Source organism: Triticum dicoccoides, chromosome 6B, assembly GCF_002162155.2.
Source record: "Triticum dicoccoides isolate Atlit2015 ecotype Zavitan chromosome 6B, WEW_v2.0, whole genome shotgun sequence".
Classification (NCBI taxonomy): Eukaryota; Viridiplantae; Streptophyta; class Magnoliopsida; order Poales; family Poaceae; genus Triticum; species Triticum dicoccoides.
This window is the reverse complement of record NC_041391.1, coordinates 504,433,942-504,457,354: the sequence shown is the minus strand read 5'-3', so window position 1 is coordinate 504,457,354 and position 23,413 is coordinate 504,433,942.

Below are 23,413 nucleotides of genomic sequence, written 5' to 3'. Positions count from 1 at the left end.
GTGGGTGGCATGTGGCTCTGATTAGCAAAGAGCTGACAACCGACGCATCTTTGGACTAAGTCCTGAGCATCTGCCCGGGCCGTCGGCCAATAAAATCCTGTACGGAATGCCTTTCCTACAAGGGCCCGGGCTGCGGCGTGGTGTCCGCCTAGTCCGGCGTGAATTTCAGCCAGAAGGTCTCGCCCTTCCTCTTCGGATATACACCTTTGAAGGACTCCGGTTGTGCTTTTCTTATAGAGTTCTCCCTCATGGACCTTGTAGGCTTTAGATCGCCGGACTATGCAGCGGGCCTCATTATGGTCTTCGGGGAGTTCCTGCCTAAGCAAGTAGGCTAGGAACGGCTCTGTCCATGGGGCAATTACTGCCATTATGTCGTGAGCTGAGGGTGTTGGTTCATCGGCAGGATCGCCGGTTATGTCAGATTGCTCTGCGGCTGCCTCCGGTTTGTTATTTCTGGACTCCTCTTCCCATAGTACGGATGGCTTGAACAGCCGTTCCAGGAAGATATTTGGAGGGACAGCGTCACGTTTTGCGCCGATGCGTGCCAATACGTCGGCCGCTTGGTTATTATCTCTGGCTACATGGTGGAATTCAAGTCCTTCGAACCAAGCTGACATTTTAAGGACAGCGTTGCGATAGGCTGCCATTTTTGGATCCTTGGCGTCAAAGTCTCCATTTACTTGGGATATTGCGAGGTTTGAGTCCCCGCGCACCTCTAGGCGTTGGATGCCCATGGAGATTGCCATCCGGAGGCCATGTAAGAGGGCCTCGTATTCGGCTGCATTGTTGGAGTCCGTGTACATTATCTGAAGTACGTATTGGACTCTGTCCCCGGTTGGGGACGTTAGTATGATGCCAGCCCCCAATCCGGCCAACATTTTGGAGCCGTCGAAATGCATAATCCAATTGGAGTATGCGCCGTACTCTTTAGGGAGTTCGGCTTCAGTCCACTCAGCGACAAAGTCAGCCAAAACTTGCGACTTTATAGCTCGCCGGGGTTTGTAAGTTATATCGAATGGTAAGAGCTCAATGGCCCATTTTGCAATCCTGCCTGTTGCGTCGCGGTTATTTATAATGTAATTTAGGGGTACTTCGGATGCCACTGTTATCGAACACTCTTGAAAGTAGTGTCGGAGCTTCCGGGATGCCATGAACACCGCATACGCTATCTTTTGATAGTGCGGGTAACGGGACTTGCAGGGGGTTAAAACAGTGGATACGTAGTACACTGGTTTTTGAAGAGGGAATTTATGCCCTTCTGTCTCTTGTTCTATGACGAGCACCGTGCTTACTACTTGATGTGTTGCCGCGATGTATAACAACATAGGTTCGCCCAGGTTGGGCGCAGCCAGGACCAGATTCGTTGCCAATATGGCCTTTATTTCTTCGAGTCTGGCAGTGGCAGCATCCGTCCACTCGAAGTGTTCGGTGTGCCTGAGGAGGCAATAGAGGGGCAATGCCTTTTCTCCTAGGCGGGAGATAAAGCGGCTGAGAGCCGCCACGCATCCAGTCAATTTCTGGATCTGTTTGAGGTTTTTTGGAATATCCAGCTGTGATAGGGCTCGGATTTTGGCCGGATTTGCTTCAATTCCTCTACCGGATACAATGACGCCCAAGAGCTTTCCGGCTGGTACGCCGAAAACGCATTTTTCCGGATTCAGCTTGATGTCGTATGCTCGGAGGTTGTCGAATGTGACCCTCAAGTCGTCTACTAGAGTTTCGACGTGTTTGGTTTTGACGACTACGTCGTCTATGTATGCCTCTACTGTTTTGCCGATCTGGGTAGCCAGACATGTCTGAATCATGCGCTGATATGTTGCGCTGATGTTTTTAAGTCTGAAGGGCATCGTGTTGAAGCAGAATGGTCCATATGGAGTAATGAACACCGTTGCGGCTTGATCCACTTCTGCCATCTTGATTTGATGATAGCCGGAGTATGCATCCAGGAAGCACAATGAATCGTGCCCTGCAGTGGCATCGATGATTTGGTCGATGCGGGGGAGGGGGAAGGGGTCCTTTGGGCAGGCTTTATTTAGGTCTTTGAAATCGACACATAGGCGCCAGGATCTGTCCTTCTTTGGTACCATTACCAGGTTTGCTAGCCAATCCAGATGTTTGATGTCTCTAATGAATCCGGCTTCCAATAGTTTGGCTAGTTCTTCTCCCATTGCCTGTCTTTTGGGTTCGGAAAATCGTCGAAGAGCCTGTTTGACTGGCTTGAACCCTTTTAGGATGTTTAGGCTATGCTCTGCCAACCTGCGAGGGATTCCTGGCATATCTGAAGGATGCCAGGCGAAAATGTCCCAATTTTCCTGAAGGAATTCTCGCAGCGCGGCGTCTACATCAGGGTTCAACTGTGCCCCGATGGAGGCCGTCTTTGTCGGGTCCGTTGGGTGGACCTGGAATTTTATAATTTCGTCCGCTGGTTTAAAGGAGGTGGACTTGGATCTCTTCTCGAGTATCACGTCGTCTCTATGCACCGTAGCGCGCAGCGCGGTGAGTTCCTCTGCCGCTAGGGCTTCGGATAGTGCCTCCAGGGCTAATGCGGCTGTTTTGTTTTCGGCGCGGAGTGCTATGTCCGGATCACTAACGAGAGTGATTATCCCGCCGGGCCCAGGCATTTTGAGCTTCATGTACCCGTAATGGGGTACGGCTTGAAAAATTGTGAATGCCTCTCGTCCTAATATAGCGTGATATCCGTTGTTGAACGGGGCCACTTGGAACGTGACTTCTTCGGATCTGTAATTGTCCGGCGAGCCGAACACGACATTGAGTGTGATTTTTCCGGTGCAGCGCGCTTCCCGGCTAGGGATTATTCCTCTGAAGGTTGTGCTGCTTCGCTCAATGCGGCTCCAGTCTATTTCCATTTTATGAAGAGTTTCCTCGTAGATGAGGTTTAATCCGCTGCCGCCATCCATGAGGACCTTTGTAAGTCGAAAGTCGTCCACTATTGGACTAAGTACCGGTGCGGCTGGTGCTCGGGCTGTTTGGAATTTAGGTTCGTCGCTGGCGTTGAAGGTGATGGCTGTGTCGCTCCATGGATTTGTTGTTGCTACTTGGTAGACTTCGGCGAGGCTGCGGATTGTTCGTTTCCGCAAATTATTTGATGCGAAAGTCTCGAAGACTGTTGATACCGTACCGGTATTGTTGGAGTGGTTTTCCGGGGCTAGAAGCTCCTCGCCACTTTTGGCCACCTGCCGTAATATCCAACATGCTCGAAGGCTATGTGTTGGGATGGCGCCCTCTGTACTGTGAATTTTACAGGGTCCGCTAAGCCATCCCTCCAGTACGGTTCCGTGCCCTTTATGGGGTTTTTGCTTTTTGGTTTTTGTATCTGGTGCCTGAGTGTAATGCACCTTTTTGTTGCGGACTAGGGTTGTATTCGGGGCCGAATTGTCCCAAAACTTATTTTCGGTTGTCCGGAAACTCTCCATCACACAGTACTTTCGTACTATGGACGCCAAGTCGGCAAAGCGTGTAATTTCACGACGGCTGACGGCGTTCAAGATTCCCTCGTCCATGTAATTATTGCAAAAAATTGAGATTGCGTTTTCCTCTCGGCAGTCCTTTATCCTGTCCATAACCAGGAGGAATCTGGCCCAGTAGTGATGTACTGTCTCAGCGGGCTCTTGCCGGATTAGAGATAGATCGCATATGTCTGGGCGGGTGGGTGGAATTAAGTCCGGAACCGTACCCATCTCAAGGCTCGAAGGCCGAGAAGTTTCCAAATTTGGAAGCTTGGATTGCTGGACGTTGTCCAACGAGTCTGGTCCGATGCCTGACTTTAAGTTCAGTGCTTGATCGAAGTCCGTCCCTCCGCGGGAATCCGGCATGGGGGGTTCGGGAGCCCGGACATGACTAGTTTTCAATACAGGAGAAGAGTCGCCGCATTGTTCCTCTACCACTGCAACGTGGTGGGTGACCTGGGGAGAGTTAATCTCTCTCAGATCGGTTTTAAGCCCAATCTGATTGTAGTCTGTAGCGACTCCCAGGGCGGCGATGCGATCCAAGAGCTCGTTTACGGACAAGAGCTCTATTGGATCCAGCCGCTCGGCGAATTCCGAGCTGACGTGAAGATTGCTTTTAACGACCTGAGAGGTCATTGTCGAAGCGGTGGCCGGACAGGCAGTCATAAGAAAACCACCTAGCCGGATAGTTTGGCCGGCGGCCAAGGCTCCTTTGGCGAAAATATCGTCCTTGAAGACGGGAGGAGGCATCCTTCCTATCGGTGACGGCACAGAGGAACTCTCAATGAAAGCACCAATGTCGGTGTCAAAACTGGCGGATCTCGGGTAGGGGGTCCCGAACTGTGCGTCTAGGCGGATGGTAACAGGAGACAAGGGACACGATGTTTTACCCAGGTTCGGGCCTTCTTGATGGAGGTAAAACCCTACGTCCTGCTTGATTGATATTGATATTGTGGATGTTTACAAGAGTGGATCTACCACGAGATCAAGGAGGCTAAACCCTAGAAGCTAGCCTATGGTATGATTGTGATGATTGTTGTTGTCCTACGGACTAGAGCCATCCGGTTTATATAGACACTGGAGAGGGCTAGGGTTACATAGAGTCGGTTACAATGGTAGGAGATCTACGTATCCGTATCGCCAAGCTTGCCTTCCACACCAAGGAAAGTCCCATATGGACACGGGACGAGGTCTTCAATCTTGTATCTTCATAGTCTTGGAGTCCGGTCGATGATGATAGTCCGGCCGATGATAGTCCGGCCGATGATGGTAGTCCGGCTATCCGGACACCCCCTAATCCGGGACTCCCTCACCCACTATTTTGGAAGAGTGTCAACTTTGCATGCATGTGGATCATGTTGAGAATATGTTTTGTGATAGCTATATTGTTGTATTTGCTTATGATCCTACATGTAATTATTATGAGAGAGGAAAATATGGTCGTAGAAATTTTGATCTTACTAAATTACCTCTCGTCATGTTGAGATTGCTATCGTCTCTTTCTTCTTCCTTGCATATGCTAGTTATTGCTTGCCTTGCAAATTTGTTTGACTATAGTATGCCTATGCATAGGAAGTATGTTAGACTTAGATGTGTTTGTCACATGTTTTATGATGCTCTCTTTATGCTTCAATTCTTGTCTTTCATGTGAGCATCATTGAAATCTCAATGCCTAGCTAGGGGCGTTAAACGATAGCGCTTGTTGGGAGGCAACCCAACTTTATTTTGTGTTCTTTGTTTTTGTTCCTGTTTAGTGCTAAATTTTGTTTCTACTTTCTGTTTAGATGTGGTTTTGTGTTTTAATTAGTGGTTGTGCCAAGTAGAACCTATAGGATAAGCTATGATGATAGTTGATTTGATTCTGCTGAAAAACAGAAACTTTGCGCTCACGAGAAAAAATTTAATAAATCACAGGAACGTGATTTTGCATTGATTCGTTTTGCTTCTGATCAATAAACAAATTTTCCAGTACGTCCTATTTTGGTAGAATTTTTTAGAGTTCCATAAGTTTGCGTTAGTTACAGATTGCTACAGACTGTTCTGTTTTTGACAGATTGTGTTTTTCGTGTGTTGTTTGCTTATTTCAATGCATCTATGGCTAATAAATTAGTTTATAAACCATAAGGAAGTTGGAATACATTAGGTTTAACACCAATATAAATAAAGAATGAGTTCATTACAGTACCTTGAAGTAGTCTTTTGTTTTCTTTCACTAACGGAGCTCACGAGATTTCTATTGAGTTTTGTGTTGTGAAATTTTCAAGTTTTGGGTGAATTCTTTTGATGGATTATGGAACAAAGAGTGGCAAGAGACTAAGATTGGGGATGCCCATGGCACCCCCAAGATAATCCAAGGACACTAAAAAGTCAAAGCTTGGGGATGCCCCGGAAGGCATCCCCTCTTTCGTCTACTTCCATCGGTAATTTACTTGGAGCTATATTTTTATTCACCACATGATATGTGTTTTGCTTGGAGCGTCTTTATTATTTGTGTCTTTGCTTGTTAGTTTGCCACAATCATCCTTGCTGTACACACCTTTTGAGATATCCATACATGATTTGGAATTTGCTAGAATACTCTATGTGCTTCCCTTATATCTTTTGAGCTTGATAGTTTTGCTCATAGTGCTTCACTTATATCTTTTGAGCGTAATACTTTTTGCTCTAGTGCTTCACTTAGATCTTTAAGAGCACGGTGGTGGATTTGTTTTAAAGAAACTATTGATCTCTCATGCTTCACTTAGATTATTTTGAGAGTTGTTAATAGCATGGTAATTTGCTTAAAGTTAATATACTTGGTATTCAAGATTTATGAAACTTTCTTTTGAGTGCGTTGAATACTAAGATAAGTTTGATGCTTGATAATTGTTTTGAGATATGGAGGTGATAATATTAAAGCAATGCTAGTAGGGGTAATTATGAATTTAAAGAATGCTTGCGTTGAAGTTTGTGATTCCCGTAGCATGCACGCATGGTGAACCGCTTGTGATGAAGTCGGAGCACAATTTTATTTATTGATTGACTTCCTTATGAGTTGCAGTCGGGGATGAGCGATGGTCTTTTCCTACCAATCTATCCCCCTAGAAGTATGCGTTTAATGCTTTGGTTTTTGATGACTTCTAAATTTTTGCAATAAGTGCATGAGTTCTTTTGATTAATGTTGAGTCCATGGATTATACGCACTCCTACCTTTCCGCCATGGCTAGCCTCTCCAATACCGCGCACTTTTCGCCGGTATCATACACCCACCATATAACTTCCTCAAAACAGCCACCATACCTACCTATCATGGCATTTCCATAGCCATTCTGAGATATATTGCCATGCAACTCTCCACCGTTCCGCTCATATGACACACATTTCTTTTGTCATATTGCTTTTTGCATGAACATGTAGTTGACATTGTATTTGTGGCAAAGCCACCATTCATAATTCTTTCATACATGTCACTCTTGATTCATTGCATATCCCGGTACACCGCCGGAGACATTCATATAGAGTCATATCTTGTTCTAAGTATCGAGTTGTAATTGTTGAGTTGTAAGAAAAATAAAAGTGTGATGATCATCATTATTAGAGCATTGTCCCAGTGAGGAAAGAATGATAGAGACTATGATTCCCCCATAAGTCGGGATGAGACTCCGGACTTTATGAAAAATAAAAGAGGCCAAAGAAGCCCAAATAAAAAAATAAAAAAAAGAGGCCAAAGAAGCCCACCAAAAGAAGAAAAAAAAAGAAAAAAAATGAGAGAAAAAGAGAGAAGGGACAATGCTACTATCCTTTTTCCACACTTGTGCTTCAAAATAAGCACCATGATCTTCATGATAGAGAGTCTCATATGTTATCACTTTCATATACTAGTGGGAATTTTTCATTATAGAACTTGGCTTGTATATTCCAATGATGGGCTTCCTCAAAAGTGCACTAGGTCTTCTTAAGCAAGCAAGTTGGATGCACACCCACTTAGTTTCTTTTGTTGAGCTTTCATATACTTATAGCTCTAGTGCATCCGTTGCATGGCAATCCCTACTCACTCACATTGATATCTATGATGGGCATCAACATAGCCCGTTGATACGCCTAGTTGATGTGAGACTAGCTTCTCCTTTTTGTCTTCTCCACAACCACCATTCTATTCCACCTATAGTGCTATGTCCATGGCTCACGCTCATGTATTGCGTGAAAGTTGAAAAAGTTTGAGATTTCTAAAGTATGAAACAATTGCTTGGCTCGTCATTGGGGTTGTGCATGATTAAATACTTTGTGTGATGAAGATAGAGCATAGCCAGACTATATGATTTTGTAGGGATAACTTTCCTTAACCATGCTATTTTGAGAAGATATGATTGCTTTGATTAGTATGCTTGAAGTATTATTACTTTTATGTTAATATGAACTTTTGTCTTGAATCTTTCGGATCTGAATATTCATGTCACAATTAAGAAGATTTACATTGAAATTATGCCAAAGTATCACTCCGCATCAAAAATTCTTTTTTATCATTTACATACTCGAGGACGAGCAGGAATTAAGCTTGGGGATGCTTGATACGTCTCCAAGGCATCTATAATTTTTGATTACTCCATGCTACTTTGTCTACTGTTTTGGACTATATTGGGCTTTATTTTCCACTTTCATATTATTTTTGGGCTAACCTATTAACCGGAGGCCCAACCCAGAATTGCTGTTTTTTGCCTATTTCAGTATTTCGAAGAAACAAAATATCAAACAGAGTCCAAACGGAATAAAACCTTCGGGAACGTGATTTTCTCACCGAACGTGGTCCAGGAGACTTGGACCCTACTCCAAGAAGTGCCAGAGGCGGTCACGAGGGTGGAGGGCGCGCCCCCCTGCCTCGTGGGCCCCCTGTTGCTCCACCGACGTACTCCTTCCTCCTATATATACCTACGTACCCCCGTCAGATCAGATACGGAGCCAAAAACCTAATTCCACCGCCGCAACCTTCTGTATCCGCGAGATCCCATCTTGGGGCCTGTTCCGGAGCTCCGCCGGAGAGGGCATCTGCCACGGAGGGCTTCTACATCAACACCATAGCCTCTCCGATGAAGTGTGAGTAGTTTACTTCAGACCTTCGGGTCCATAGTTATTAGCTAGATGGCTTCTTCTCTCTTTTTGGATCTCAATACAATGTTCTCCCCCTCTCTTGTGGAGATCTATTCGATGTAATCTTCTTTTTGCGGTGTGTTTGTTGAGACTGATGAATTGTGGGTTTATGATCCAACTTATCTAGGAACAATATTTGATTCTTCTCTGAATTCTTTTATGTATGATTGAGTTATCTCTACAAGTCTCTTCGAATTATCCGTTTGGTTTGGCCAACTAGATTGGTAGTTCTTGCAATGGGAGAAGTGTTTAGCTTTGGGTTCAATCTTGTGGTGTCCTTACTCAGTGACAGAAAGAGTTGCAAGGCACGTATTGTATTGTTGCCATCGAGGATAACAAGATGGGGTTTTTATCATATTGCATGAATTTATCCCTCTACATCATGTCATCTTACTTAAAGCGTTACTCTGTTTTACTTAATACTCTAGATGCATGCTGGATAGCGGTCGATGAGTGGAGTAATAGTAGTAGATGCAGAATCGTTTCGATCTACTTGTTTTGGACGTGATGCCTATATACGTGATCATACCTAGATAATCTCATAATTATTCGCTTTTCTATCAATTGCTCAACAGTAATTTGTTCACCCACCATAGAATACTTATGCTCTTGAGAGAAGCCACTAGTGAAACCTATGGCCCCCGGGTCTATTCTCATCATATCAATCTATATTACTTTATTTACTTGCTTTGTTTTACTTTGCTTTTTACTTTTTACTTTGCATCTATCTATCAAAAATACCAAAAATATTATCTCTATCAGATCTCATTCTCGTAAGTGACCGTGAAGGGATTGACAACCCCTAAGCGTTGGTTGCGAGTTGCTACCGTTTTGTGTAGGTATGAGGGACTTGTGCGTGATCTCCTACTGGATTGATACCTTGGTTCTCAAAAACTGAGGGAAATACTTACGCTACTTTACTACATCATCCTGTCCTCTTCGGGGAAATCCAACGCAGTGCTCAAGAGGTAGCAAGAAGAATTTCTGGCGCTGTTGCCGGGGAGTTCGCGCAAAAGTCAACTATACCAAGTACCCATCACAATCCCTATCTCTCGCATTACATTATTTTCCTCTCGTTTTCCTCTCCCCCACTTCACCCTTGCCGTTTTATTTGCCCTTCTTCTGTTCAATCTTATGGTTGCTTGTGTCTCCTTGTACCTTCTTTTTGCTTGCATCTTCGCTTGCTAAAAGTTTATGGATCCTCATCCACTTGCTAATCTCTTTAAGAGATCTAATTATGATGAACCTATTGCTAGTGAGTTGAGTGCACTAGATTATCTTTATGAGGTTTTGCTTGAAATTCGTGAATCTAAAAATTGTGATGGAGTACTTTATGAAGCAATTCGTTCATAGAGTATGTTTATCCAACCGGAGTATCCATACGGCCCGTGCGGTAGTCTGTTGGGGAAGAAGAAGAGGTGAGGAAGAAGGAAAGAAGGGTTAGGAGACGTAGGATATTCATCCAACCGCCTGAAATGGTATACCCAGGAGACTTGCATAACAAATAGTATGTTTTTACACAGCAAAATATCCATAATAATAAAAACAACAACATAAAGAAAAACTATCATTGCTCGCGGAAAGAGACGGCATAGTCGTCTTTAGCCGCCGGCGCGAACTAGCCATCGCTGCCGACGTGTGTCTCCGCACCGTGGTAGTCCTCAGCCTCCAGCTACTCGTTCAAGCGGAGCATGCGGGCGCTCTGCATAGATGAGAGCACAGCCCGGTTCAAGTCGAGGACGTCCGGTTCCGCCTGCAGGAGGGCCTCCATGGCAGCGGCATCCGTGCGCTCCGCGTCGAGTCGAGCCTCTGCCGCCCGGTTCAAGTCCAGGACTTCCGGTTCCGCCTGCAGGAGGGCGTCGATGAGAGCAGCATCCGCGCGCTCCGCGTCGAGTCGAGTCTCTGCCGCCCGGTTCAAGTCCAGGACTTCCAGTTCCGCCCGCAGGAGGGTGTCGATGAGAGCGGCATCCGCGCCCTCTGTGTCGAGTAGAGCCTCTACCGCCCGGTTCATGTCCAGGACGTCTTGTTCCGCCTGCAGGAGGGCCTCGATGGCAGCGGCATCCGCGCGCTCCGCCTCAAGTTGAGCCTCCGCCGCCCGGTTCACATCCACGACATCCGGTTCCGCCTGCAGGAGAGCCTCGATGGCAGCGGCATGCGCGCGCTCCGCGTCGAGTTGAGCCTCTGCCTCCCGGTCCTCCTTTAGTATCACCATGTTGAATCGCTGGTCCGCATGCACCATGGGGGACTCGGACGCCGACACGAAGTCGACGTCCATCGTCTCATACCCATCGGGGGCCTTCTGCGCCGCGACCTCCGCAGTGAACATTGGATCGGCTTCCTCCTCCTCGTAGCTTGGCTCCAGAGAACTGGGGATTGGTCTGCCGCAAAGCGAGCTTGGGAACGGAGGTATGTGGCGCCAACCGCCGCCGCGATTTCTGCACGGCGCTCCGGCGTCAGCATCTTGTAGTAAGTGATCTTGCGGCGCACCATGGCTTTCCGGCGAACTAGGGGACGCTTGATGCGGGCTAGGGGATCGAAAGGTGGGGGAATGGGCTGGAGGTTTGGTGTGGTTTTAGGGCAGTGGCTGGCGTAGGCCGAGCAACGAAGGTTCTGGTGTGAATAGTGGTTCCGGTGACGACCGGTCAATTGGTTTTGACTGTACATCGCTCTTGTCGCGTTCACGTTGCACCCCGGCACGCTGGACCCTCCACGTCGCTCACCGAATTGAACGCGCTTCGTCTTGCGTTTTCGCTCGCTTGTGGGACTGTAGTTGAGAGCAAACCGACATCCCTCCCCCTCCCCCGCCCGCGTCATTTATTATATCACTACTCCCTCCGTTTTATGCAGAGTAAATAAAAACAGGGGGAGTATACTACGGATGAGGATCCCCTGACGTGGCCGAACCCATTTAGTAACTCACATGCGGGGCTTAGCAAGCATGGGGTCCGCCAGTAAGTGACCGAAAGGGAGGGTAAGGCAGGGATACCTACGTCAGAGGATCCACTTCCACTATACTACTTTGACCAAATGTTAGAGTAATAATATATGACATGCAACTTACACAAATGTTAGAGTAATAATATATGACATGCAACTTACACAAAGCATATAGGGTCTAATGCGTTTTTCGAGGCTAACTTTGACCAAATGTTAGAGTAATAATATATGACATGCAACTTACATAAAGCATATGGTCAATTTCGTATGTGAAAGGAGTTTCCAATGATATAATTTTCACATTATACATCTCATGTACTACCTCCGTCTAGGTGTGTAAGTCATCTTACGAAAACCAAATAATTCCAAAACACGTAGGCGCGGTGCATTAACTTCTACCTCGTTTCTTGTTTCTTGACATATGAACCAATAAGAGATGAGGGTGTGCATGCTTTTAATGACCTGAGACTATCAAACATGACATGCAGTGGTTAGTTCATTGCATCCAATACTATTAATTAGCAAACAAACATTAATGTCTCTCATTTTCCCCTCCTCCTTGGTCACGGTGCACAGCCTAAGATGACTTACTCACCTATGTGAAAGGAGTACTATTAATCTTGTCAATAGTCAAGTTGGAAACCATCTCGAGTACAAATCTAGGAGTACATACAAATCTAACAATATTGATTGGGCGTTGTTGAATGTTGTGAAGGAAATATGCCCTAGAGGCAATAATAAAGTTATTATTTATTTCCTCATATCATGATAAATGTTTATTATTCATGCTAGAATTGTATTAACCGGAAACATGATACATGTGTGAATACATAGACAAACATAGTGTCACTAGTATGACTCTACTTGACTGGCTCATTAATCAAAGATGGTTATGTTTCCTAACCATAGACATGTGTTGTCATTTGATTAATGGGATCACATCATTAGGAGAATGTTGTGATTGACTTGACCCATTCCGTTAGCTTAGCACTTGATCGTTTAGTATGTTGCTATTGCTTTCTTCATGACTTATACAAAGTTCCTACAACTATGAGATTGTGCAACTCCCGTTTACCGGAGGAACACTTTGTGTGCTACCAAACGTCACAACGTAACTGGGTGATTATAAAGGTGCTCTACAGGTGTCTCCAAAGGTACATGTTGAGTTGGCATAATTCGAGATTAGGTTTTGTCACTCCGATTGTCGGAGAGGTATCTCTGGGCCCTCTCGGTAATACTCATCACTTAAGCCTTGCAAGCATTGTAACTAATGAGTTAGTTATGAAATGATGTATTACGGAACGAGTAAAGAGACTTGCCGGTAACGAGATTGAACTAGGTATTGGATACCGACGATCGAATCTCGGGCAAGTAACATACCGGTGACAAAGGGAACAACGTATGTTGTTTGCGTTTTGACCGATAAAGATCTTCGTAGAATATGTAGGAACCAATATGAACATCCAGGTTCCACTATTGGTTATTGACCGAGAATAGTTCTAGGTCATGTCTACATAGTTCTTGAACCCGTAGGGTCCGCACACTTAATGTTACGATGATAGTTTTATTATGAGTTTATAAGTTTTGATGTACCGAAGTTTGTTCAGAGTCCCGGATGTGATCACGGACATGGCGAGGGGTCTCGAAATGGTCGAGACATAAAGATTGATATATTGGACGACTATATTCGGACACCGGAAGTGTTCCGGGTGATTTCGGAGAAAACCGGAGTGCCGGAGGGTTACCGGAACCCCCCCCCCCCGGGAGAGTTAATGGGCCACATGGGCCTTAGTGGAAAGAGAGAGGGGCGGCCAGGGTGGGCCACGCGCCCCCTCTCCCTCTGGTCCGAATTGGACTAGGAGGGGGGGCGCCCCCCTCTTTCCTCCCCCCTCTCCCCCTTCCTTTCCCCCTCCTAGTAGGAGTAGGAAAGGGGGAGTCCTACTCCTACTAGGAGGAGGACCCCTCCTCCTTGGCGCGCCCACAAGGGCCGGCCGGCCTCCCCCCTTGCTCCTTTATATACGGGGGCGGGGGGGGCACCCTAGGACACACAAGTTGATCTACGGATTGTTCCTTAGCCGTGTGCGGTGCCCACCCTCCACCATATTCCACCTCGGTCATATCGTCGCGGAGTTTAGGCGAAGCCTTGCGCCGGTAGAACATCATCATCGTCACCACGCTGTCGTGCTGACGGAACTCATCCCCGACGCTTTGCTGGATTGGAGCCCGGGGAACGTGATCGAGCTGAACGTGTGCTGAACACGGAGGTGCCGTACGTTCGGTGCTTGGATTGGTCGAATCGTGAAGATGTACGACTACATCAACCGCGTTGTCATAACGCTTCCGCTTACGGTCTACGAGGGTACGTGGACAACACTCTCCCCTCTCGTTGCTATGCCATCACCATGATCTTGCGTGTGCATAGGAATTTTTTTTAAATTACTACGTTCCCCAACAGTGGCATCCGAGCCTAGGTTTTATGCATTGATGTTATATGCACGAGTAGAACACAAGTGAGTTGTGGGCGATACAAGTCATACTGCTTACCAGCATGTCATACTTTGGTTCGGTGGTATTGTTGGATGAAGCGGCCCGGACCGACATTACACGTACGCTTACGCGAGACTGGTTCTACCGACGTGCTTTGCACACAGGTGGCTAGCGGGTGTCAGTTTCTCCAACTTTAGTTGAACCGAGTGTGGCTACGCCCGGTCCTTGCGAAGGTTAAAACAGCACTAACTTGACGAACTATCGTTGTGGTTTTGATGCGTAGGTAAGAACGGTTCTTGCTAAGCCCGTAGCAGCCACGTAAAACTTGCAACAACAAAGTAGAGGACGTCTAACTTGTTTTTGCAGGGCATGTTGTGATGTGATATGGTCAAGACGTGATGCTATATTTATTGTATGAGATGATCATGTTTTGTAACCGAAGTTATCGGCAACTGGCAGGAGCCATATGGTTGTCGCTTTATTGTATCAAATGCAAACGCCCTGTAATTCCTTTACTTTATCACTAAGCGGTAGCGATAGTCGTAGAAGCAATAGATGGCGTAAACGACAATGATGCTACGATGGAGATCAAGGTGTCGCGCCGGTGACAATGGTGATCACGACGGTGCTTCGGAGATGGAGATCACAAGCATAAGATGATGATGGCCATATCATATCACTTATATTGATTGCATGTGATGTTTATCCTTTATGCATCTTATCTTGCTTTGTTTTACGGTAGCATTTTAAGATGATCTCTCACTAAAAATTATCAAGAAGTGTCCTCCCTGAATATGCACCGTTACCAAAGTTCGTCGTGCCCAGACACCACGTGATGATCGGGTGTGATAAGCTCTACGTCCATCTACAACGGGTGCAAGCCAGTTTTGCACACGCAGAATATTCAGGTTATACTTGACAAGCCTAGCATATGCAGATATGGCCTCGGAACACAGAGACCGAAAAGTCGAGCGTGAATCATATAGTAGATATGATCAACATAGTGATGTTCACCATTGAAAACTACTCCATCTCACGTGATGATCGGTTATGGTTTAGTTGATTTGGATCACATAATCACTTAGATGACTAGAGAGATATCTATCTAAGTGGGAGTTCTTAAGTAATATGATTAATTGAACTTAAATTTATCATGAACTTAGTACCTGATAGTATTTTGCTTGTCTATGTTTGTTGTAGATAGATGGCTCGTGTTGTTGTTCCATTGAATTTTAATGTGTTCCTTGAGAAAGCAAAGTTGAAATATGATGGTAGCAATTACACGGACTGGGTCCGTAACTTGAGGATTATCCTCATTGCTGCACAGAAGAATTACGTCCTGGAAGCACCGCTAGGTGCCAGGCCTGCTGCAGGAGCAACGCCAGATGTTGTGAACATCTGGCAGAGCAAAGCTGATGACTACTCTACAGTTTAGTGTGCCATGCTTTACGGCTTAGAACCGGGTCTTCAACGACGTTTTGAACGTCATGGAGCATATGAGATGTTCCAGGAGTTGAAGTTAATATTTCAAGCAAATGCCCAGATTGAGAGATATGAAGTCTCCAATAAGTTCTACAGCTGCAAGATGGAGGAGAATAGTTCTGTCAGTGAGCATATACTCAAAATGTCTGGGTATAATAATTACTTGATTCAACTGGGAGTTAATCTTTTGGATGATAGCGTCATTGACAAAATTCTCCAACCACTGCCACCAAGCTACAAGAGCTTCGTGATGAACTATAATATGCAAGGGATGAACAAGACAATTCCCGAGCTCTTCGCAATGCTAAAGGCTGCGGAGGTAGAAATCAAGAAGGAGCATCAAGTGTTGATGGTCAACAAGACCACTAGTTTCAAGAAAAAGGGCAAAGGGAAGAAGAAGGGGAACTTCAAGAAGAACAGCAAGCAAGTTGCTGCTCAAGAGAAGAAACCCAAGTCTGGACCTAAGCCTGAAACTGAGTGCTTCTACTGCAAGCAAACTGGTCACTGGAAGCGAAACTGCCCCAAGTATTTGGCGGATAAGAAGGATGGCAAAGTGAACAAAGGTATATGTGATATACATGTTATTGATGTGTACGTAACTAGAGCTCGTAGTAGCACCTGGGTATTTGATACTGGTTCTGTTGCTAATATTTGCAACTCGAAACAGGGACTACGGAATAAGCGAGCACTGGCCAAGGACGAGGTGACGATGCGCGTGGGAAACGGTTCCAAAGTCGATGTGATCGCGGTCGGCACGCTACCTCTACATCTACCTTCGGGATTAGTTTTAGACCTGAATAATTGTTATTTGGTGCCAGCGTTGAGCATGAACATTATATCTGGATCTTGTTTGATGCGAGACGGTTATTCATTTAAATCAGAGAATAATGGTTGTTCTATTTATATGAGTAATATCTTTTATGGCCATGCACCCTTGAAGAGTGGTCTATTTTTATTGAATCTCGATAGTAGTGATACACATGTTCATAATGTCGAAGCCAAAAGATGCAGAGTTGATAATGATAGTGCAACTTATTTGTGGCACTGCTGTTTAGGTCATATCGGTGTAAAGCGCATGAAGAAACTCCATACTGATGGACTTTTGGAATCACTTGATTATGAATCACTTAGTACTTGCGAACCGTGCCTCATGGGCAAGATGACTAAAACACCGTTCTCCGGTACTATGGAGAGAGCAATAGATTTGTTGGAAATCATACATACAGATGTATGTGGACCGATGAATATTGAAGCTCGTGGCGGATATCGTTATTTTCTCACCTTCACAGATGATTTGAGCAGATATGGGTATATCTATTTAATGAAACACAAGTCTGAAACATTTGAAAAGTTCAAAGAATTTCAGAGTGAAGTGGAAAATCATCGTAACAAGAAAATTAAGTTTCTACGATCTGATCGTGGAGGAGAATATTTGAGTTACGAGTTTGGTTTACATTTGAAACAATGCGGAATAGTTTCGCAACTCATGCCACCCAGAACACCACAACGAAATGGTGTATCCGAACGTCGTAATCGTACTTTACTAGATATGGTGCGATCTATGATGTCTCTTACTGATTTACCGCTATCATTTTGGGGTTATGCTTTAGAGACGGCTGCATTCACATTGAATAGGGCACCATCAAAATCCGTAGAGACGACGCCTTATGAACTATGGTTTGGCAAGAAACCAAAGTTGTCGTTTCTTAAAGTTTGGGGCTGCGATGCTTATGTGAAGAAACTTCAACCAGATAAGCTCGAACCCAAATCAGAGAAATGTGTCTTCATAGGATACCCAAAAGAGACTGTTGGGTACACCTTCTATCACAGATCCGAAGGCAAGACATTCGTTGCTAAGAATGGATCCTTTCTAGAAAAAGAGTTTCTCTCAAAAGAAGTGAGTGGGAGGAAAGTAGAACTTGATGAGATAACTATGTCCGCTCCCTTATTGGAAAGTAGTTCATCACAGAAATCGGTTCTTGTGACATCTACACCAATTAGTGAGGAAGATAATGATATTGATCATGAAACTTCAGATCAAGTTTCTACTGAACCTCGTAGGTCTACCAGAATAAAATCTGCACCAGAGTGGTACGGTAATCCTATTCTGGAAGTCATGTTACTTGACCATGATGAACCTACGAACTATGAGGAAGCGATGATGAGCCCAGATTCCGCAAAATGGCTAGAAGCCATGAAATCTGAGATGGGATCCATGTATGAGAACAAAGTATGGACTTTGGTTGACTTGCCCGATGATCGGCAAGCCATTGAGAATAAATGGATCTTTAAGAAGAAGACTGACGCTGACGGTAATGTAACTGTCTATAAAGCTCGACTTGTTGTGAAAGGTTTTCGACAAGTTCAAGGGGTTGACTACAATGAGACTTTCTCACCCGTAGCAATGCTTAAGTCTGTCCGAATCATGTTAGCGATTGCCGCATTTTATGATTATGAAATTTGGCAGATGGATGTCAAAACTACATTTCTGAATGGATTTTTGGAAGAAGAGTTGTATATGATGCAATCGGAAGGGTTTGTCGATCCTAAGGGAGCTAACAAAGTGTGCAAGCTCCAGCGATCAATCTATGGTCTGGTGCAAGCCTCTCGGAGTTGGAATAAACGCTTTGATAGTGTGATCAAAGCATATGGTTTTATACAGACTTTTGGAGAAGCCTGTATTTGCAAGAAAGTGAGTGGGAGCTCTGTATCATTTCTAATATTATATGTGGATGACGTATTGTTGATTGGAAATGATATAGAATTTCTGAATAGCATAAAAGGATACTTGAATAAAAGTTTTCAATGAAAGACCTCGGTGAAGCTGCTTACATATTGGGCATTAAGATCTATAGAGATAGATCAAGACGCTTGATTGGACTTTCACAACGCACGTACCTTGATAAAGTGTTGAAAAGGTTCAATATGGATTAGGCGAAGAAAGGTTTCTTGCCTGTATTACAAGGTATAAAGTTGAGTCAGACTCAATGCCCGACCACTACAGAAGATAGAGAGAAAATGAAAGGAGTTCCCTATGCTTCAGCCATAGGCTCTATCATGTATGCAATGCTGTGTACCAGACCTGATGTGTGCCTTGCTATTAGTTTGGCAGGGAGGTACCAAAGTAATCCAGGAGTGGGTCACTGGACAGCGGTCAAGAACATCCTGAAATACCTGAAAAGGACTAAGGATATGTTTCTCGTATATGGAGGTGACAAAGAGCTAGTCGTAAATGGTTACGTCGATGCAAGCTTTGACACTGATCCGGACGATTCTAAATCGCAAACCGGATACATATTTTTATTAAACGGTGGAGCTGTAAGTTGGTGCAGTTCTAAACAAAGCGTCGTGGCGGGATCTACATGTGAACCGGAGTACATAGCTGCTTCGGAAGCAGCAAATGAAGGAGTCTGGATGAAGGAGTTCATTTCCGATATAGGTGTTATACCTAGTGCATCGGGACCAATGAAGATCTTCTGTGACAATACTGGTGCAATTGCCTTGGCAAAGGAATCCAGATTTCACAAGAGGACCAAGCACATCAAGAGACGCTTCAATTCCATTCGGGACCAAGTCCAAGTATGAGACATAGAGATTTGCAAGATACATACGGATCTGAATGTTGCAGACCCGTTAACTAAGCCTCTCTCACGAGCAAAACATGATCAGCACCAAGACTCCATGGGTGTTAGAATCATTACTATGTAATCTAGATTATTGACTCTAGTGCAAGTGGGAGACTGAAGGAAATATGCCCTAGAGGCAATAATAAAGTTATTATTTATTTCCTCATATCATGATAAATGTTTATTATTCATGCTAGAATTGTATTAACCGGAAACATGATACATGTGTGAATACATAGACAAACATAGTGTCACTAGTATGCCTCTACTTGACTAGCTCATTAATCAAAGATGGTTATGTTTCCTAACAATAGACATGTGTTGTCATTTGATTAATGGGATCACATCATTAGGAGAATGTTGTGATTGACTTGACCCATTCCGTTAGCTTAGCACTTGATCGTTTAGTATGTTGCTATTGCTTTCTTCATGACTTATACAAAGTTCCTACAACTATGAGATTGTGCAACTCCCATTTACCGTAGGAACACTTTGTGTGCTACCAAACCTCACAATGTAACTGGGTGATTATAAAGGTGCTCTACAGGTGTCTCCAAAGGTACATGTTGAGTTGGCATAATTCGAGATTAGGTTTTGTCACTCCGATTGTCGGAGAGGTATCTCTGGACCCTCTCGGTAATACTCATCTCTTAAGCCTTGCAAGCATTGTAACTAATGAGTTAGTTATGAAATGATGTATTACAGAATGAGTAAAGAGACTTGCCAGTAACGAGATTGAACAGGGTATTGGATACTGACGATCGAATCTCGGGCAAGTAACATACCGATGACAAAGGGAACAATGTATGTTGTTATGCAGTTTGACCGATAAAGATCTTCGTAGAATATGTAGGAACCAATATGAACATCCAGGTTCCACTATTGGTTATTGACCAAGAATAGTTCTAGGTCATGTCTACATAGTTCTCGAACCCGTAGGGTCCGCACACTTAACGTTACAATGACAGTTTTATTATGAGTTTATAAGTTTTGATGTACCGAAGTTTGTTCGGAGTCCCGGATGTGATCACGGACATGACGAGGAGTCTCGAAATGGTCGAGACATAAAGAATTATATATTGGACGACTATATTCGGACACCGGAAGTGTTCCGAGTGATTTCGGAGAAAACCAGAGTGCCGGAGGGTTACCGGAACCCCCCGGGAGAGTTAATGGGCCACACGGGCTTTAGTGCAAAGAGACAGGGGCGGCCAGGGTGGGCCACGCGCCCCCTCTCCCTCTGGTCCAAATTGGACTAGGAGGGGGGCGGTGCCCCCCCTCTTTCCTTCCCCCTCTCCCCCTTCCTTTCCCCCTCCTAGTAGGAGTAGGAAAGGGGGAGTCCTACTCCTACTAGGAGGAGGACTCCTCCTCCTTGGCGCGCCCACAAGGGCCGGCCGGCCTCCCCCCTTGCTCCTTTATATACGGGGGCGGGGGGCACCCTAGGACACACAAGTTGATCTACGGATCGTTCCTTAGCCGTGTGCGGTGCCCACCCTCCACCATATTCCACCTCGGTCATATCGTCGCGGAGTTTAGGCGAAGCCTTGCGCTGGTAGAACATCATCATCATCACCACGCCGTCGTGATGACGGAACTCATCCCCGACGTTTTGCTGGATTGGAGCCCGGGGAACATCATCGAGCTGAACGTGTGCTGAACACGGAGGTGCCGTACGTTCGGTGCTTGGATCGGTCGAATCGTGAAGACGTACGACTACATCAACCGCGTTGTCATAACGCTTCCGCTTACGGTCTACGAGGGTACATGGACAACACTCTCCCCTCTCGTTGCTATGCCATCACCATGATCTTGCGTGTGCGTAGGAATTTTTTTGAAATTACTACGTTCCCCAACATGTTGATACATTTTTTATCATAGTAGAGATACTTTGACTACACATAAAACTTATATGTAAGGTAGAAAGGATAGGAGGGAGTATATTGTATGTTCAAAAACGAAACGAACATTGAATACCCTTTATATATGATTTGCGGATGCTATGATCACCGGTTCAAAATTTTGAATCTGCCTTAGGTATCATGTGCCCCCACTCATTCCCTCTTGATTTCATCTCGGGGTCCGGAGATCTATTGAAAGAGGACTAGGGTGGGTACATGCGAATGATACTCGGCGGAATGTTCAAATGAGGCATGCGGGAGGATGGACTTGACTGGAGGGCGACATGATCGATGGAGAAGAGGGTTGGGGAGGAATGAGAAATAAGCAAATGCCACATGATTACACTTGAACGGCTCAGATAATCAATAAGTTGTCTCGCTTGGCCTACATAGTGAAAGGCCTAGTGCGCAACCCGGAGCACTCACGCTCGAATATGGCCGGGAAAACAAGGAAACCGACATGTGGGGCACACCCGTCGGGACGATGTAGCGCAGACTAGTCCAATGGAGAGCTGGCCCACGACCTCCTCGCCACCAACAACCGTTCATGTGGGTCTTTGGGGCCAACAACGGGGCGCAGCTCCAGCACCGCCTCTGGACATGGCGACCACGGTTAGCGACACCCTCATATTGTAGATAGACACGGTCGGTTTCAGTGTGCCTAGGGTGGCGTTTGTGTTGTGGCACGACCAACGGTATGTTTGGTTTGTGCCCAAGGTTGCCCCATCAAAGCATTGGGTAGCCAAAATTTTGGTTGAGGTATTGGTTGCCCATGATTTGGCCGACATTGGCAAGAGAAATGAACTAGAGTTGGCTAGAGTTCATTAGCATGCCAAAGAAATGGCAACCATCCAAACAAAGACCAATCTTTGGGTCATGACCAAAATTTTGGTAAGGTGCACTTTGGCCACAATCAAACACACCCCAACACCCGGCTCGTCGCGGATGCACGGGGCGCCGCGACGCATCCGCGGAGTGGTGTACTGCGGCCAACTGCATCCTCTGGACTTGAGATCATGCCGGGTCGTCTTGCTTTTTCAATGACATGCAGGGATCGCATTTGAGCAAAGGGCATCTCCAACGTTGCCACGACCACAACTAACTACCCTGGCACACCAAAGCCCTCGTCCCTCGCACCGTCGCGCGGTGCGTTCCCAGCTGGCGCCAGCTGCCCGCATTCATGCCGTCCGTTCGTATGTCGTTGTTAAGAGGCTTGGTGCCCGAGGAACCAACTCCGGCGACTTAATGACGCACCCGGACGCTTGGCCTCATCGGAATGCACTACTTAAAGCGGCAACACCCAGCTAACCTCCACACCATAGTGCATCGTCCTCCTACCTGACACCACATCCGCCATGACCGCAAGTGCGAACGCTCCGCGGGAGAGCTTGTCTTCGGGGATGAAGCTCGAGGTCGTTGCCCTCGCTCAAGTTGCCTCTCGCGACGCAATAGCGGTGTAGCCGGACGCGGACGCGACCGCACAAGCGGTGGCCACGCTGGCGGCCGACGACGGGAGCACCGTCAGCCACGCGTCCTACTTGCCGCCGTCCAACGTCCGGCACCGCCGAGGTCGGGGACTCCTCCAAGGATGAGTAGGGCATGGGAGGCGGCAGGGCATGATGTGCCAACTGGCCGGTCCGTATACCGTGTTCTACTCTTCCTCGCCGGAGACCGCACCTTCACTTCACGGGTCTTGAACCCCGCCCCCGTACATAGAGATCACAGATGGAGGACCTCGGTCGCCGCCGTAGAATAGGTTTAGGGTCGGGTTTCTTTTATTTTTCTGTCTTATAAAAGTTTGAAATGTAATGAAAGTCTGCCATGTTTGCACTAATATCAGCCGGGGTACATATTTTAGGAGTACTAGTGCACGGAAGATCAAGATCTTGTGGGAGAAAAGGATGAACAAGGGAAAGCCTTATCTGCAAATGTGGAGAGGAGTGTGGGTAAATTGTCATAGTTTCCTTCCTATCCGTTAGATATAGATCGGACGGCCTATATTGCAGGATGACAGGCACACCATCATCACCAACTCTGCTTTTTTTGATCCGAGACAAATCTAAAAACCCAACTAAGCCAACCTCCCAGCATATCGCGCAGGAAAAGACCCGGCCGCGCCGTTTTAGTCGGGATTACCGGATTACTAGTAGTAGTATCGATGGATCGCACGAAGCAACATGTTTTTTGAGGGGGCGAAGCACCTAGTTTAAAAGGAAAAAAGGCGGTGCACTCACAGCACTCCTGTCGCGGTCGCATTGCACCCCACACACATTCGGTCCTACACATGGCTAACGCAAACGGAACGCGCTTCGGCTTGCCCCTTCACTGACACGTGGGGCTGCACTAGGAGAAACCGACCATGCGCCAAACTCCCCCCGCCCACCGCGCAAAA